The 19722-nt window shown below is 45.4% G+C and overlaps 1 protein-coding gene across 4 annotated transcripts in view; it reads left to right on the top strand.

Annotated features, from left to right (window-relative positions):
* TSPAN4 (tetraspanin 4) overlaps positions 1 to 19722 on the top strand; it is a 2368794-nt gene that overhangs the window by 55453 nt on the left and 2293619 nt on the right. The gene's annotated exons all lie outside the window — the stretch shown is intronic.

Genomic DNA, 19722 nt, shown 5'->3' on the forward strand with positions numbered 1-19722 from the left:
TGGTGATGCCAAAGTTGTTTGTTAGGAAATCAGTCAAATAATATTTTTAAAAATGAAGAATTAAGTGCGACAATCACTATCGGTAAATAATGACAATGCAAGAAAGCAAAGATGAAAAAGAAGCTGCAGTTGAATCAATTAAATATATGTAGTAGTATGTTAACAACATGTGATGTAGTCACATTGCGTAGAAGTAGTCCCACCAATAATGTGATTGTGTGGCCGTGCTTATGAAGGGGAAATAACTTTGTCATATTTACTCCTAAGCTCTAACTTTTATGAAATCTCAAGTATACGTAATTGCACCTGAAGTTCAATGATTTTGTTTATCAAAAAAGCTAGGGACTGGCCAATAAGAAGCTAGTGGAAAGTGCACTGTAGTTTAGTAATGGGTTTGATAAAATGATGTCTAAAATGTGAAGAACTAGTTTTTAATTTGCCCCTTATACTTTGGGATTTAAAACCAGAAATGGCTTTGTTGTAGCTGTATTTGAGTGTTGCGAAGGATTACTATAATTTGCATTGTATGGCTGCATGGAATTTGTTGCTTGAAACAAGTTTTTATAAATGTGAGTGACTGGCTGGTTGCTTCTCCAATCTCCTTGTTACTTTTTGTGCTTTTGCCAGGTCAGTGGTGTCAAAATTATTAGCTTTATCAACAGAAATTCTGTTGTTTTACTTTAGCAATCACTATTCATGTCATGTGATTATGTGTAGATTTATTCCAATGTGTGATCAATTAATATACACAGTGGAGAATTTGTCAATGCAACCTCATCTTCGGTGAATGGTTGGACCCTTTATGGAGTCATTACAGTTGAGCCTGTGAGAGCTTGTGCTAGCGCATGCGTCTCGCTTGCGAGACTTTGTTGTTAACAGCAAAGAGATTGGAGCCTGCCCATTGTTTACCTGTTGGCTTGCTTGGTGCTCTTCTTTACAGGCTCGTAATTCATCACTGCAGGCCTAGCATCATTGCTGTTCCTCTTTGTGGAGCAGAGACCAAACACTGATTGATTCAATTTAATCAGTGCCCATCCGCAGAGTGAGGTACTATTTTGTTCTTTTAATGCCATGCAAACAGAAGGCGTGTGACTGTCAAACCAGCAGGTCAAACAAAATTGCAAAGATTTATTTTCTATAGTTAACATTCTTTTATTTTTCTAGGTCTTCTTTTCTCACTTTGCACTCACGTTTTCTTTTGTTTTTGCTTATGGGCTCTGTTCTTAAAAGATGGGGATTATCTTGTTCCAAAAAATGAAAAACAACATTGTTTCTTTATTATAAGTAATTTCTGAAATTGTGCTGTAACACATATTCATGCAGTACACTCCAACCCATTCCACTCCAATTCAAGTCAATCCAACCCACCCCACACCAATCCAAACCACTCACCCCAATGCAGTCCTGTCCAACCCACCACACTCCAATCCTTCCAACCCACCCCACTCCAATCTGCCCCACTCTACTCCAAAACAATCTGCCCCACTCCAATGCAAAACAATCTGCCCAACTCCAATGAAAAACAATCTGCCCCACTTAAATCTGCCCCACCCCAGTATGCCTCGCTCCAGTTCAAAACAATCTGCCCCATTCCAGTCCACTCATTCCAATCTGCTTCACTCCAGTCCAAAACTGTTAGCCCCAACCCATTCCATCCCACGTCAATCTCCCCCACTCCAATCCAGAAAATCAGCTGCACTCCAATCCGAATCACCTCACCCCAATCCAATCCACTTCAATCTGACCATATCCAATATACCCCACTTCAATTCACCCTCCTCTACTCCAACTGACCCCAGCCCACTCCAATTAACCTAAATTCGAATCTACCCCTTCTAATCCAGTTCCCCCATCCCAATCCAATCCACCTCAGTCCAGTCCATCCTCTCAATCCAACCCACCCTCTCACTCACTCAATCCATCCCACCCCAGTCAATTCCACCTGATTCCAGTCCATCCTGCTGCTGCCCAGTTCACCCCAGTCAATCCACTTCACCCCACTCCAATACACCCCACCTCAGTGCAATCCACCACACTGCAATCCACTCCACCCTGCTCCAATCCAGCCCACCCATCCCAATCCAGTCCAACCCACCACCCCATTTCAGTCCAATCCACCCCATCCAGTCCACCCCACTCCACCCTGCTCCAATCCACTATGCTCAGGTCTAATCCACCCCATCCCACTCCTCTGCAGGCCAATCCACCCCCTCCAGATCAATCTAATCCACCCTACTTCGCTCTAATTCATGCCACTCCAAACCACCCTACTGTGATACAATCCACCCTACCCCATTCCTATCACTCAAATTCAATCCACCCACCCCAAACCAATCTAATCCACCCCCCGCCCTTCCAATCCAATACACCCCATCCAGTCTATCCATTCCAATTCAGCCCACTCCAATTAATTCAACCCACTCCAATCTTCTCCAATCCACCCCACTACCTCAATCCACTCCACCCTATTCCACCCCACTCTACGCCAACCCATTCTATGCCACTCCACTCTATAACACTCTCTACCACTGAACTCTACTCCCCTCTAGGACACTCTACTACCCCTACTCCACTCTACAACACCCTACACCAAAAAAATCCAGTTTACAACACTGGTATACAACATGGTAAAAACACATTTCAAAAACCAAAAGCTTTTGTATAGGCGAGACCTATTGGCCTTGCCAACGCATGTTTTTGGTAATGGTATCTATGAAAACTATGGGCGCTAGACCTCCGGTCTTTGGAGGATCTTATATGTACTATTAATACACAAACATCTAGTGTTTTTCACAGTAATTAGAATTATTTTTAATTAAGGATTGATATTTGTTAGGACATTAACCCATTCCTGTGGGAAATATTCAGACAGACATTTGGAGTTTATTTCTTTTATTGTGCATTATGCGAACCCACAAGTGTGGCTGTTATTCACAACATACACTTCTTGCGTGTTTGAGTAGCCGTGCCACTTGGAATAAACTTTTAAGTCCCCTTCTTGGGTATTAGATCCTCCGAAGGGTCTGTGTCCACTGTTTAACGCCACCAGCAATCCTAAAATGGACTCTGAATGTGATTACTCAAATCAAACAGAACGGCTACATTATCATGTCTGTCCTTGTTGCCCATTTCTTTGGGGCAAAGCTTGTCCGAAATAATGCTTGGGGTGACTAGTACTGGCTCCGCTCCTCGTGATGCCGCCACTCATCACACTGCTCTCCTTCTGAGGCACACAAGTTATGAGAGCACAGAGGAAACTTTTTTTTCCATTTCTAATAGCGTCAGTCCACATATAATAAAAATAATCCTTAAGCGAATATATGCACTTGTTTCAGAATGTTGCATTGAACTCGTCTCAGAAGTTGGGGGGGAGGGGTGGTGGAATATTTGGTCACAAGCTACTGAGCTGTATGTTTATGGTCTCTTAGGAAATGAGTGGTCTGCGCTTCAGGAAAGTCCATGTCGTCGTCAGTGGCAGGGCCACAGGCAATCAAGCAAGGCCAGGGCAAGCAGGGATCGGTCACTAGAAGATGGCGTCCACAGTGCAGGGGTGTTACTCTTTCAAAGTCCATAACCTGGAATTAATTCACGAAGTTTGTTCTTCTCTCTATCTGCAATTAGAGGTCTCTCTACTGTATTGTTGGGTAAAAAAAAATCACAACCAACCACCTTAGGGACCGCAATTATCTTCAATGTCTTGACTTGTAGGTGACCTCATGGCAATGGCGGCCGTGAGAATTCCTCTGAGCAACAAGGTAACAGCACTTTAAAAGAGTGACTGAGATCTCCCATTCACATGGTTATCACCCCGCTGCTCAGTGTCGTGCAGTCACACTCTGCCGTGCCACTCTGTGGGCACGCAGATGCGGCCACTCCTCCTAAGCAAGTCGCGGGCTCCTGCACAATCCCAGGGTCCATGTGTGAATTTCCCTAAAACATGGACTGGTACACTTTTGCAGAATTATGCCACTTGCTGTTTGTTCATCCTCTGTTTTATAGGCCATAACCGACCTCTCTCTAGCTCCCACCTACAAACTGCCCGACTAGGAGGTGTACATGAAACACTGGTTTGCTGACATGATGAGGAGAATTAGGACACTGCATATCCACCAAGGTTTTCCTAGCAGTCTGGTAACCTTTCTCTGAGAGCGGAGGGCCCATGTACTGGTAAAGAGACCGAACCATGAAGTTATACATAAAATAAACATAAATGTTCATTTATTCTGCAAAATCAGTTTTAGGTTTCACGACTGTCCAATCCACCCTGTCTTCACGACAACTATCTGATACAAGTGGTGGAGACAAAAATAGTAAATGAATTCACAAACGCCCGAACAGACCGAGGGAGGTGTGAATCCAGGTGGTTGGAGTGCATTTATATCTCCCACAGCACCTTCACTGTACCATCTGCTTCAGTCATAGTCACAACTAAACCTAATTCGAATTCTCTTTTACTACACAACTGTGTATTGCTTCCTGTGTGGTGGGACCTAAAGAGTGAGGCGGGAGTTTAAGGGGGCCGGGTCTCATACCCGGTAGTAATTTGAAAGTGCTCCCTTTCGGACCCTACATTCATCCCCTTAACTTTGTTGGCAAATAACACCCATTCGACGTCTGATCAATCGATGTACAAAACGTTATATTAATCCATCTCACCAACTTAGCTGCTATTTATATTTTGCATGTTTTACCTAGTTTTGCTATCCCTAGAAGTGTTTGTGATTTCCATGATGTCATTTTTCTACATTTTTTTTGCACATCATACTTTTATTTTAAAGCTCATATTTTGAACTCGGTCGGTTCCAGGTGTTTATAGAGGACCACGTTCGAGAGCTCAAGGCCGAAGACGGTGCGAGTTTCTCACAGTGACTATCAGTGGGCAAAAAAAGGTGTTCAGAATACCTGGCCATGCAATCTTTGACCACACTGCAGAGCACCCAGAGCAAGGTACATTTATTCCAGTTGCATTTTTGATTCTGTCCAAATGTGTGCGAAGGAGGTACCCAGCTGTCAAAATAATAGCAACGTAAAATAAAAATCAGTGCTTATAGTATGTGAGTGTCTTGTGTGTTTGGGGGTAGTGAAATGAAGGAGTTGGTAGCAGAAGTGACATCACATGCTATTTCATCTTTACTTTTACATGCTTACACAAACACACACATTCACTCATGCACACACTTTTTTAACATAAGCGCACACACACTTTCAAGCATGCACACAACTTACATTTAAAAGTAATCACAGAAAGTTAGTTTACATGTTTAAGTCCTCTCTTTAATTACATAGGCCATGCCTCTTTTAGTGACCCTTCCAAGTTTTCATCCCACTTACAGCACTGGAGTGGGGCTGCTCCTTTAATACCCTCCTGTCCCACATTCGGGTGCATAGCACGAAGATAGTACTAGACAGGTGGAAATGGGAGCTCGAAGGCTCAGCCTCTAGATGTAGTGCATGAGGTGCACAACAAGAGCAACTGGTTAGAGTGGGGTGTTTCCCCCAGTCACCTCCTGCCCGTAATTCCCTCCCTTCTTTGCATCAGGATGGATAAAGCACAGGGCATTCCAAAGATTCCCTGGGAAAGGAAAGGAGGGCAAAATAAGTTTCAAGGTTGATGAATAAGTGGGCGCCCAGGTAAGAGACAGCCAGTTTTCAGCCAGTCTGAGAGGGATGGGGCTGGCGTTCCAGCAAGCAGCAGAATGGAGTGGTAGAGAGCAAAGATGGGTAAACTGGGTTGCACAGGGTAGTCGCTGCAGAACATGGCATGAAATGGACACAGTTGATTAGTCCTAGCGGTAGCTGGTATACTGGTAAGATGACCCACCCCGGGCAACAACTTAATCGTTTTAGTTGACACCTTTCCTAGAGAAATATGCCTGGCTTTTGTTCAGGATTTACCTGTCCAAAAAGGCCTAGATGTGAAATGTAAACAGAACTTTAAATAAAACCATCTGTTTTCATTTGCACTACAACGCACTTTAAAGTGTTTTTTTTGTTTATATTTACTATTTTGAGTTTGCACTGCTAAGGGGAAAATTACTGGTTTTATGTGATCTTCCTAATTTTTTTTCCTGCTGAGACATTAAAATACTGGTCATGCTGGTAAAAAGATGGGCAGGTGGCAATCATAATGGGACAGTCGCTCCTGGGCACGAACAAGGATTTAACATCAATGGTTAGAATGATGACTCCGGAACAAACTGCCTGGTCAGAACTATTAATAAGGTTCGCATGAAGTGGTGCCGAAAAACACAGTGTGGCAAGGCAGTCAGCACTAAAGTGGTACATAGCCATTGCCAAATTTTGCAAGCGCATGGGCTGGGATTTCATCCCGCATGGCCTAACCAATTTCAGAATGCCCGCATACTGCGATGAAAACAAGCTGCATTTGCCGCTAGGAGTGTAGCTATCAGTGGTGCAGCAGTTGCACTGGCGCCAAGATACAATAGGGGCCCACTGCATCCTCATTATTGCTGTATTTTACTACTGCATACATGGCCACGGGGGCCTGTTTTCTTGGGGCCCATAGCACACTTGCTAAGGCCCAGAAGTTGGCATTGAGATATTTTTATGAATGATGCTAGCATGCTGAAGTTATTGGACTGTTCAAGTCAAGTCAAAACATTCTTTATTCATTGTTATGCCATAAAAACAAAAGTTCGTTCGAAATACTTACAATGATCCATACTATAATAAATGATCAATTAAAATGTCCATATATAGAAACGAGCATAAAAGAAATGGTCATGGATAAAATTCATGTAACTCATAAAGTGACAAGTGCAGTTCCTTCTAAAATTATGTATTATTCAGGCAAGCATTATTTAAATAATATCTCTTCATATCGCTTCCTTCCTCATTGCTAACGTTAGTTTGAGAAAATGTGGGGCAGCATAGCAGATTTCCAAAGTAGGAAGTCTTTGCAACAATTCTAATCCCAATTCATACTTTCTGACCTTTAAACTACGCCACACTGGGACTAGAAAAGATTATTACAGGCGTAAATATAACGGGCAGAACATGATGAAATGACACGTGCTTTGTTTTATGGTGTTGTTGCATCTACATGGGGATAAATCGCGTTGCCAGGTTTTTTGCATCAAAAGACCACCTTAAAATGTGTGCCATTTAGCCTGAAAAGTGTTAAGATATGGTGCTGAAACGAGTTTACTACTCAACACAGCTATAGCTCGAGGCTCTTAGTTGTTGACACCGAAACATATTCAACACCTGTTTGTAAATCAAACACAGCTTCCCATCGCATCTCTCCTGGTGCCGGTTTTTAATAGTCTCATTATAATTTAGTTTGTGTTCTTGTGGGTTTGTGAATACCTCGGCCATATCAAGTTTACCACAGATGCTCAGCACATATTCACCCCAAGGAATTCTATTTGCGCATTCCAATGCCAGACAATTAGCCATACTGGAACAAACTAAGGTTGCCTCGGGGTGCCCCCAACACTTAATCCATAACAATAGTGGGGCTAAATCTATTTGGTCCGACAGTTATGGCAGTCCTAGTTCCTCATCGGTAATAAAAATATCAATATTTTGTAATACTGCGAATAGTCTGCCGGCAAAAACATTTTCTAAACGCTGGATAGGTCCTGCATTCCCATAGCTCCATACCCCTGCATCATGTAACCAGCAGGCACGCACCTGCATCTGTATAGGTTGAGTATCTATTGAATGGGTTTATTTTTTTTTGGGGGGGGGGAATCTGAAGATTGCCTCCATGTTCCTTCCCAATTGCTGTGGTTTTACATTATTAAATGCAAGCAAAGGGATGAGCTGAAAGTAATGCGTTAAAGTTATTTACCTTCAACGAGTGTTTTCCCCCATCGTTAAAAACGTTGTTTTCATATTTGGCTACCGCACATGACATCACATATGTTTTATCAAAATTTACTTTTAAATCTAGGGAATCTATATAAAGCAAGAATGAATCCAGCGACTACAGACCGTTTGCTGTAAGGCACAATAAAACGCCGTCATCTGCGTATAACACAATGGGTATATATTGAGACCTCATCTTTGGCATATCCTTCCGAGTTTCTATAAGGTGTTCACTGATCTCATTGATGTGAAAAAGGAACAGGAAGGGTGCTAAGATTAACCCCTGTCTCATGCCCTGTATGGAGGGAGCTACGGTGTGGTCTTTTCACCCTGTGGGCTGTAGCACATTGATATTGTTAGATCATGGTGTAAACGCTTAATGAGATCCAGCAAGTCAGAAACCACTCCCAGACTTTCAATTATGTGACATAACTTTGTTCTATTTTCCAAGTTGAATGCACTTGATATATATATTAATGCCATATGTAGGGTACCCTTCCTGGCCAACACGTTCTTCCCTGCTATGAGGTAAACATTTAACGATTGTTCAACTGTACCAGTGCCTGGCCTAAAGCGTAGCTGAACCTCTGATAAGATTTTATTTTCAATGGCCCAGGATTCAAGCTGTGACAACATAACTCTCCCAAAAATTCTAGCACTTGAATTGAGAAGTGAAATTGGCCTACAACAGGAGGGCATAAGGGGGGGGGATTGGTATTCTAAGTGTGTGTGTGGGGTGGGGGGGGTTGTTGTGAAACCAGACAGGGTCCAACTGGAACGTACTGGAACTTTAGCAAAAGGGTCTGTTATAGGTATCCATGCAGGTTTAGTCATGAATGCTCCAGGTGGAGGGGCAGATACCCGGTGCTGCTATGCACATGTGTACCAGGTGAGAACCTCACTGGACAAGAGAGGGGCAAGAACAGAGGAGTGAGGACATGAGCAGCTACACCATTTAAGCCAGAGGCCAAGAGTCTTTGGCTGTTAAGGTACCTGGGTGGGACGACAGCCGAGTTGTTGTGGAATGTGTTTAAACGTGGGTTCAGGATACCATACAACTGGCCACATGTCCCTGGTGGGACAACACAGGAATGGTAGTGAAAAGACTGAACAAGGACATAGAAAATGACAGGGTAGTGTGACTGTTTGCAGCCCCCAGTAAAGAACCTCATACCATTGCTCCTGGCGGTTGTACAAAAGAAAGAATTGGGGAATTTTGTTTAATTTATCACCTATCTTGGTTAAGAGGCCAATCTGACGCCTTTGTGTCCTACACTGGTGTTGACAGAACCATAGAGTAGGTGTGGAAATGTGGGGAGTTGAGATGTGCAAGACTGATATTAAATCTGCTTCCTGACTTCAGTCCATCTTGCTGACTTTCAGCTTCTGGGGAAAAGATCCAAGGTAGATACTATATGGACAAGTGCATGCTTTGGGATGCTCGGTCTCATGGACTGTATTCGAGAAATTCAGCAGTTTCATTGAGTGTTTGGTGTGACGTGCAACACGGTAAGATCAGGTCCTTTCTGCGCTACCTCTATGACGTTTGATGGCGGTTAGGGCAGAAGTGGATCAATGTGCTATGCTGATGTTGACACTTGAAATGGCAGCAGACCCATTTGGCATTCCATTGGCAGCTGAAAAGTAGGAGGAGGTCAGCCACCAGGTTGACATTTATGGACATAGAGCTGGATTCCGTTAAAATTATGTCAAGGTTGCCAGAGGATAAATTTGAATACACTGAGAAACCTGCCGAGGGAGTTAACAGGAGGAAAAATACACATTGAGACAGATAAAATTGCTATGACACTTAAACTTTACCTGTCAGCTAGTGGTCCCCGGAAAGGTGTTTGTAGACAGCTTTTGCAATGCGGGGGACATCAAAGCCACAACACTGGATATGAAAAATGCAAACTGAGATACACATTACTGATGTGAGTGAAGTTGATGTTCCAGTACAGCAGTGTTACATTGTGGCTCTAAGATTACACAATGACATGGTCATTTGAAATAATTTCGGACACATCTGGTGCAGGGGGCTCGGAATGTTTTGGAAAATGAAATGGTGCATTTAAAGCTGACCAGGGGCACAGAAAAATGAATGCCATAGTATTGCCTTCCTTAAACTCTTCCCAGTGGTACTGGTAGGGTGACTGTGGAGTGAAGAACTAATGAATAAGAAGGTGACATTTGTATTTGACACCCAAGCAGTGGTAGATGTGATCAACTGGATGATGACTAATGCTGAGTATGTGCTACGACTATAGATAGTGCTTGTCTTGTACTGCCTAGAATGCAGCATTCTGTTCAGGACCAGGCATACTGCATATTTGGATAGTAGAGTGGCTGACCTGTACACAATGGGCACAATTCAGCGGGCTTGTCCTCAGAGCGGCAGTGAAAGGCCTGAGAATTCCGGACAACTTGTGGGAGATGTAGTAGTGAGTGTATGACACCTGGTGGAAAGAGAGGCAGTGTCATGCTCAACTTTTTTGCTGGGGAAAATAGAGAAAGGCCTGATAGGAGTGACAACTGGGGGAAAGTTGGCAGGGAATGTTTTCTTTAGGAGAATGCATTAGGGTACGAACCTTTTAAGGGTGACTTGGGTAAGAGAATCCTGGAAGGACAGGCTAGAGAAAAGGGATCTCAAGGGGAAATATACAGCATGAGTTGATACAGATTTTGAGGAGGCAGATGTCGCAGGGGGGAGTCGCATTTGGAGTTACTACAAAACATACCAACTCAGGCATTTGAGCAACTCTCATATAGTCCTGACTTCAGATACTTGCCCAGTTCTTGTAGGTATCTATTCTTAGCAGGGGATGGGTGTGGGGAGGGAGGTGGAATTCCAGGGTGGATTCATGGAGACAAGGTTTCAAGTCATTAACCTAAAAGTCAGGCCCAAATTGAGTAACTACTTTTGAAAAGAAGACCAAAAAGCTTCTTACTCATTGTTTATGAAAAACGATACTGCGTACCTATGAATTGCCACCAACTCCTCCTGAGAGGTGATGTAATGACACGTATGTCATGTTTTGGTAAAACGAGCTCATCCAAATGGCCTGAGCAATCCTACTGTGATTAAGGGCGTGTGCCATAGTATAAAACCGAAACACGTTGGTCAGCTTTTGGCAAATAAAACTCTTGCGTGGAATCAATTCCTGTGAGTGTGCCCATCTTTTCAAATTGGGAGAGAATTTGTGCAGAATATTTGTAACAGTGAGCTGAGCGGCAACTCATTGTGGGTGACACCTTCCTCGGTTGGGTACATGGCATAGAACCACTGGTGGATTATGTTAAAGATATATGTATAAGTTTCAAAAAACAAAATAACACTGAGTAAAACATATTTTCGTGCTGTAAAGTAAGATTGTAATTTTAAATGTAAGTGCGGAGTAAAGGAAAGCAAATTAAAAATCTGTGCAGTAAAGTAAACAGAGTAAAAGTTTGCAGACTAACGTCTGGTATACGATAGAGAAAGTATCATATCTGTGATGGCTTGTCTCTCTGTATTGGACCGATTATGGAAACAGGTAAATTCTGTCATATCTGGTCCTAGAAAGTTATTTAGTAACTCTCTCCGTTTGTTGAAATTATGCCCGTTATAAGTCAGGACAAAACAAGGCATTTTTTTCAGGACCTGTTCCTGCAATGGAGTCTGTTGTGTCCTGTTACCATAGCAGTGTTTAGAATATCATTGCTGTCAAAAGCCCGAGTGCGTACCATTCAGAGGAAGTTCTTCTGTTGCCAATTTGAGGATCGTAGGGCATAGGCTGGTTGCTTCATGTGATATACATTAAACATGTGTGTTCCCTGTGTATGGATTGCCCTGCTCATGAACTGGCAGTGCAACACTTTTGAAGGGGATGGGAGCGCAGCTGCTGAAAGTGTGGATGCAGTGGAAAAATAAAAAAAACAAAGGATTGTTCAAAGAAAAAGTAGTGTCTGGGTTTGGCAATTTTATGTGTTACGGATGTGGAAGTGCTAAAAGTCCGACCTCCAGTAATTGGCCAGCTTCGAAAGCAAGATGTTATAAGTGCAAGCCTTTGGATACGTTTTCAAGAATGTTTACATGACAAGATAATAATGCAAATACTACTGTAAACAAGGTGCAAGTTGACAGTAACAACAGGAATGCATGTCTGGGAGGCACTGTTCATGATGATGTTGAGGTTTTGGTAATGTGTTAAAGCACAGGGAAATCAATATTGTAATTGAACCTCCTTGCCCGCCTAAGTATTCAGTTTGGACTTTGTGGAGTCAGTGAACATACTCAAATTCACCATACACTTTGATTAATGAAGACGTTTGGAACAATTTGAGAATGATTGATTTGAATGAGACTGATGGAGAAGCCGAATATTATTGTGGGGTGAAGTTGCCTATGATGGGGTGATTTCAAGCAAAACTAAGTTACCAGTGTAAACGAGGAGAGGGGGGAGGTATGTGGTCAAACAAGGAAGACCTTTTTGAGCTGGGGAGAACAACAACTATGAAGGGATTGACGTGCAACCCTGTCATCCTGAGCAAGTGTGGACAGCGGTTCAAGGGAAATTGAGAAGTTGACGTAAGTGTTTCCCTTGTTTAGAAGAGGGCTGGATTGTCTAAAGAAATGTTGTTACCAGGATATTTTGAAGAATGATGCTGAAGCAAATGTTCACAAAGTGTGCAGTTTTCTGTGGGCCTTAACATAAGCACTGAAAGAGGAATCTGATAGATTGGGTGATAACAAGTTAATCAATCTGATTGAGTCATTGGATTGGTTGAGTGCTGCTGTCATCACAAGCATAAAGCAATAGCAACATAAAAATGTGTGTGGACCTAAGCAATCCAAATAATTTCATTTGGGTACACCGACGTCCATTTCCGAATATTAATGAGTGGTTATCCAGTTTAGCAGCCCAGAGTACTTCTCAAGTATAGACATAGCTAATGTGCACCACCAGGTTTTGCTACATCCTGACTCTTGGCATTTAACCTAGTCTGTAATACCTGAGGGCACTTTCCAATTTGTTCGTATGCCACTTGGTTTGGTGTCTGCGTCATGTACATTTGCTGTGACAGGTGGACTATTTAGGGCACGCCTTTTACTAGAGAAGTTATCAAGCCTAGAATGAAACTCTAGGGGAAGATTGAGATGGTTCTGAGTCTCAAGGACACGCTTCAGTTTTGGTCCTTCCTTGGAATCACTAAGCACTATACAAAATCTGTTGATTAATTCTCTGATTGTACCAAAACTATGACAAAGTTGATGGGGAAACGTGAGATATTTTTTGTAATCTGATGATTGTCAGAATGTGTTTGAAGATATCAAGATTTGCACTGTCAGTGCTGTTAAGCCAAACCCTTTAGATCCTTTTGAACATTTAATTGTAGCCACAGATGCTATATGTATGGACTTGGAGCTGTTTTGATGCAGTCCAGTGGATAATGTGAAAAAGTGGTTGCTTTTCCTTCAAGGACATTGTGGGGAACAGATTCAAGGTATGCCACAATTAAACAAGAAGGCATTAGCCTGCTGTTGGGTGCTTAATATTTTAGGGCTTATGTTTGGGGAACAGCTTGTGATTTTAAGACACACCACCGACCATCAATTGATTTATTTTCTTCGATAGATGTATGGAAGGCTACCCCTTGCATTGTTAAGGGGCTGCTTAGGCTGAAAGGTTGAATCTTTTTTGTGAGGTATGTGCGAGAAATGAAAGATGTCAATGCTGATTGCTTGTCATAACTACTGGTACGTATTGTGGGAAGTAAGGAGTAAGATGATAATTAGTTGGTGGTAGACTTTGGGACAGCAAGTTTGGGAGCTGTGTCAGAAGAATAGCGGCAGCAAGAGATGTCCCTAGATGCTTAAAAGGTGAAACTAGTTGAGTTACTGCCACAGTGTAGTTTGAAAGACTTTAATCCAGAGTTGTGAATGGTTTGGAGAGAGTTGTCATGTGTGGATGTCATCTTGAGGCGAGGGCAAAGGCTAGTTTTGCCAAAGAGCTGGTGAGGGAGATAGATGGCAATGTTATAAGAGTACAAAGGCAGTATGTCTGTCAGGAAGAGGAGGGCATGTGCCAATTGTTGGTGGCTATGCATGGACTGGGAATTAGAAAGGTGGGTGGGAGAATGAGTGGCATGTAGTGACAAATTACACATTCTGAAAGAAAGTAGTTTCTGTGAGATGGGGCATAATGATTCAATTGCTTACCGTAATGTTCATTACCATGGTTCATAGTTTTCTTCCTCCCAGTCCTTAGTTTGAGGAACCTTGCTTCTGACAGAGAGTTTCACCATGCTTAGAACTGAAGTTTGCTTTGCATATATATATTTCTGATGGATACAACTACCTGTGGATTCCTCACCTCATGAATACTCCCATGGCGCCAGCATTCGACGGAAATCTTCTTACTAGTCTCTGCACGTCGACGAGGACGTCACTCTAGCCCACGCGACGCCGTCTGACGTCATACAGGCAATAAGAGGTCCTCGACGACGTGCGGACGTCAGTTCCCTTTTTTCCGTGCATTCAAAACGGTTATCTTCGAGGGAGCAACTGTTACTCTTGCGGTTACAGTGTATATCTTGCTGCGTAGTCTTTCGCTGTGGTAATAATGTCGCAGAGAAAGTCTGGATTTAAGCCTTGTCGTGAGTGTGGAGGCAAGATGTCGGTGACGGATCCTCATTCCGATTGCCTTTGGTGTTTGAGCTCCGACCACGACGTCTCGACTTGTGATTCATGTCAGCACATGAATCCAAAGGCCCTCAAGGAACGTGAGGCGAAGCTGTTTATGGCCAAGTCAAAGGAGAAACATCACAAGAAGTCTTCTTCCCCAAGACATCGGCGTCATCGAGACTCCCGGCGCCGTAGAGAATCTCGGCGTCATTCAAAGGAGACTCGTTCCAGGTCTCCGGATCGGCGCCGAAGGACATGGGAGGTCAGTCCCACGGTTACGCCGCATCCTTCGACGCCGTTGCCCTCTCCGGCGTCTCCAACTTCACCTGGACAGGCGTCGGTGATTGAGGTATTGGAGCCTCAAGTGTTTTCTCCGGCGCAGGCGCAGGCGCCGAGGCCGGCGTCGGGGTCGCCTCCGAGACAGGCACCCCAGTATCCGGCTTTTCCCACCCCTGGAGCCGATAGTTCCGCATTCTTGAATGCGATGTATGCCATCTTCCAACAGATGGCTCCAGGGGGTGCTCCGGCTGGGCCTTTGGCCTTTTCTTTGGGTGATCCTGCGCCTCTTCGGCCGGCACCCTTTATGCCCTTTCTCCCGTTTGGGAACGTGGGCTCGGCGCCAGTGTCGGCGCCGGTGGCCGCTCCGGTGGCTTCAGAAGGATTGGCCCCGGGGATTTCCATCCCGTCGACGTCGGGATTTCGGCCTGTGACTCCGGTGGGTCCATCTGCTTCAGCTGCTCTTCCGTCGGCGCCGAAGTTACCTGTGGCGCCGGACGCGGCGTCGGTGGCTTCTGAAGATCGGCGCCGATCTTCGACTTCGGCGGAGGCATTGTCGACTCCGCGTATTGAGCAACGACTTCATTCAAGGAGACGTGCTCTCCGTGTATTAGAAGAGCAGGAGTACCAACGAGCCCTAGAGGAAGGAGAGCTAGAGGACTCGGGTGATGGGCTGCGTGGACTGGAGTCGGCCAGTGGGCTGGACACTTCCCCTGAGTGGGACCTTTCGTCCCCGGGGAATATACTGAGGAGGCTGCTTCCTTTCATGCAGTGGTACGGAAGGCAGATAGTTTTTTGGACCTGCCTTTGCCGGTGGTGGAGGCAAAACAAAACCTTTTAACAGAGGTGTTACATCCGGCCTCAGCCGCGGCGGAGCCTCTGTTACCATTTAATGACGCTCTGCTGGATCCGGTGTTAGAGGTGTGGAAGAGGCCGGCATCTTCCCCAGCAGTTCACAGAGCCGTGGCCAGGAGGTATCGGATGGCTCCAACTGACCCTGGTTTCCTATCTAGGCACCCTACGCCGGAGAGCTTGGTGGTGCAGGCCTCCTGTTCATCCAAGTCAGCGCCTGGTTCTTTCCCGATGGTGCCTGGGGACAGAGATTCTAAGAAACTAGAGGCGCAGTCCAAGAAGATTTTTTCGTCCTGCAGTCTGGCGTTAAAAGCCACCAATGCAACCTGTATCCTGGGGAGGTATATTCATGCTCTGATGGATGACATTTCCTCATCATTTACAGAGCTTCCCCAGGGTCTTTTGGATCTTGTTTCAAATGCCCAGGCTGCTGCGACCCAGATTATCCAGACGGGACTGGATACCACCGACTCGGTAGCCAGAACAATGGGCACAACTGTGGTGGCAAGGAGACAGGCCTGGCTCCGTAACTCGGGCTTTTCGTGCGGATGTGCAGTACACATTGTTGGATCTCCCGTTTGATGGGGACAAACTGTTTGGAGCCAAGGCTGATTCGGCCTTGGAACGTTTTAAGGAAAGCAGGGCCACGGCTAAGTCGTTAGGGCTCCAAGCTCCTTCTTCCACGGCCTCTTCCAGATTTTTCAGCAGGTTTCGTGGATTTGGGCGTGGCTCTTCCTCCTCTTCCTTTCGGGGAAGATATCAGCAACCTGCCTCTTCCCATCCCTATAGATCTTTTAGGGGGAGAGGTAGGGTCCGCACCAGAGGAGCCTCTCAGCAGCACTCTGCCTCTTCCTCATCCTCTGGCGGGGTGCAGCAGGGGAAGCAGCCTTAGGCTTCCACCATTTCCCACTCACTCCTCTCCTGTAGGGGGAAGATTACAGCATTTTCTCACCAAATGGAAGACTGTTACAACGGACACTTGGGTTCTCAGTATTGTGGGAAAAGGCTACACCCTTCCCTTTCGGGAGTTCCCGCCCCTCATCCCGCCCCGTCCTTCTTATTGTTCAGAAGAACACCTCCTGTTGCTAGAACAGGAGGTACAAGCCCTCCTTTCAAAGGGCGCGGTGGAGTTGGTCCCAGAGCAGGAAAGGGGTCGAGGATGTTACTCAAGGTATTTCCTGATTCCCAAGAAGGATGGTCGTTTGAGACCAATCCTGGACCTGAGGATCTTGAATTGGTTCCTCAAGCAGGAAAAGTTCAAGATGCTGACCCTAGCACAGGTGCTCTTGGCGTTGAACAAGGAAGACTGGATGGTGTCTGTCGACTTGCAGGATGCTTACTTTCATATCCCGATACTCAAGTCACACAGGAAGTATCTCCGGTTTGTGGTGGGATCGCAGCACTATCAGTTTGCGGTCCTTCCGTTTGGTCTTACTTCAGCACCTCGAGTCTTCACGAAGGTGATGTCGGTGGTTGCGGCAGAGCTCAGAAGGAAGGGGATAGCAGTATTCCCTTACTTGGACGACTGGTTGATCAAAGCCAAGTCCCCGGAGCTTGTGTCGCATCATCTGCAGTCAACAACCCAGTTGTTGTTCGACCTGGGTTTTTCGGTGAACGAGCCCAAATCTCACCTAGAGCCCTCTCAGCGCCTCCTGTTCATAGGGGCAGTACTGGATACAATATTGGGTCGGGCCTTTCCCCCGCCTCAGCGGATTCAAGATATTCAGGATTTGGTTCCAATGTTTCGAAATGGAGCGGTAGTTCCAGTCCTCAAGGTCCTTCGTCTGCTCGGTCTGTTTGCCTCCTGCATTCTGTTGGTCACGCATGCTCGCTGGCACATGAGGGCTCTTCAGTGGTGCCTCCGAAGGCAGTGGTCTCAACACAAAGGGGATCTAGAGAGTACTGTCAAGATCTCCAGAGATGCTGCTGTGGATTTGAAGTGGTGGATTGCAAGCAACAATCTTTCACAAGGAAAGCCGTTCCAGCAGTCGCCACCAGTGGCCACAGTCATAACGGATGCTTCCACTCTAGGGTCGGGAGCTCATCTGGGGGATCTGGAGATCAAAGGTCTTTGGTCTCCAGAGGAACAGATGTTTCACATCAATCTGTTAGAGTTACGGGCTGTACGTCTGGCTCTCAAGGCCTTCCTCCCTTCCCTTCGTGGTCAGTCGGTACAGGTCCTAACGGACAATACTACCACGATGTGGTACATAAACAAGCAGGGAGGAGTGGGGTCGTACCTTCTCTGCAGAGAAGCTCTTCGACTATGGTCCTGGGCAAAGGACCATCAGATTTGCTTGATAGCAAACCATCTGGCCGGAGTCTTGAACGTGCGTGCGGACAGTCTCAGTCGCCATTTCTCGGCAGACCACGAGTGGCGTCTCCATCCAGATCAAGTCCGTTTAATCTTCCAGAGGTGGGGGTTTCCTCGGGTAGATCTGTTTGCCACTCGAGAGAACGCGCATTGTCCGTTATTCTGCAACCACCAGTATCCGATGCAGGGAGCGTTGGGGGACGCGTTTCAAATAACCTGGTGCGGCCAGTTGCTTTACGCGTTTCCTCCCATACCCTTGATTCCTCGAGTATTGAGGAAGATTCGCCAGGACCGGGCTCTAGTCATCCTAATAGCTCCGGATTGGCCAAGGAGGGTATGGTACTCCGACCTTCTCCAACTCTCAATGTGCCCTCCGCTCCTCTCGCAGTCTGCACCTACATGCCTGGAGATTGAACGGGGCAACCTGAGTTCCTTCTCTCTCCCGCCTGAGGTAGTGGATGTTATATTAGCGGCCAGGCGACACTCCACTAAATCTATCTACGCTAATAGGTGGTCTAAATTTGTTGCGTGGTGTGGAGAGAGGCAGATTGATCCTTTGCATGCTCATCTATCGGACGTTTTGTCTTTTGCTCTGTCTCTGGCGCAGAAAGGTTGTGCAGTGGCTACCATTAAGGGTTATTTATCGGCCTTGTCAGCCTTCATATGTCTTCCAGACCAACCATCTTTATTTAAATCCCCTATTGTTATCAGATTCTTGAAAGGTCTTCTAAATCAATATCCTCCAAAGCCATTCGTTATGCCGCAATGGGATTTGTCCTTGGTCCTGACTTTCCTTATGGGGTCCCCTTTTGAACCTATGCATTCTTGCCCCTTGAGGTATTTGGTTTTAAAAACAGTCTTCCTGATAGCTATAACATCAGCAAGGAGAGTGAGTGAGTTGCAGGCCTTATCAGTAAAGCCCCCTTATACAACTTTTTATGGGGATAAGGTGGTGTTGAGGACCAAGGCTGCTTTCCTCCCGAAGGTTGTTTCACCCTTCCATTTGGCTCAGGCAATTACTTTGTCCACGTTCTATCCTCCGCCTCATCCTTCCAAAGAGGAAGAAAGACTGCACCGTCTGGATCCAAAGAGAGCGTTGAGCTTCTTTATTGATAGAACAAAGGATTTCAGGCTGGAGGATCAGCTGTTTATTGGATACGTGGGCAAGAGGAGAGGAAAGGCAGTCCACAAGAGAACACTATCCAGGTGGGTTGTTCTTTGCATTAAAATCTGTTACTCTTTGGCAAAGAAGGATCCTCCTGAGGGCATTAGAGCTCATTCCACCAGAGCTAAGTCGGCCACTTCGGCCTTGGCCAGGGGTGTTCCTGTGGTCGACATCTGGAAGGCCGCAACTTGGTCGTCCCTTCACACTTTTGCAAAACATTACTGTTTGGATTCTGAGGTTAGAAGGGACGGCCATTTTGCACGGTCAGTGCTGCAGGATTTCTTGGTTTGACCATTTAGGCACCCACCGCCGGACGTGGTACTGCTTTGGGACTCTATTCATGAGGTGAGGAATCCACAGGTAGTTGTATCCATCAGAAGAACGAGTTACTTACCTTCGGTAACGACTTTTCTGGTGGATACATTAGCTACCTGTGGATTCCTCACGGTCCCACCCGCCTCCCCGTTGCCTTTCTGGTCTTACCAAGTAATCCTTGAGTGCGCTCCTCTTGGTCTTTGAGGGTGCAATAGATGTGTATATAATATATTTATATATATGTATATATGTATATATCTTTGTGTATATACTTGGTGTGTGTATATATTTTAAAAGAGAGAG

This window comes from Pleurodeles waltl, chromosome 3_1 (genome assembly GCF_031143425.1).
Source record: "Pleurodeles waltl isolate 20211129_DDA chromosome 3_1, aPleWal1.hap1.20221129, whole genome shotgun sequence".
NCBI classification, from domain to species: domain Eukaryota; kingdom Metazoa; phylum Chordata; class Amphibia; order Caudata; family Salamandridae; genus Pleurodeles; species Pleurodeles waltl.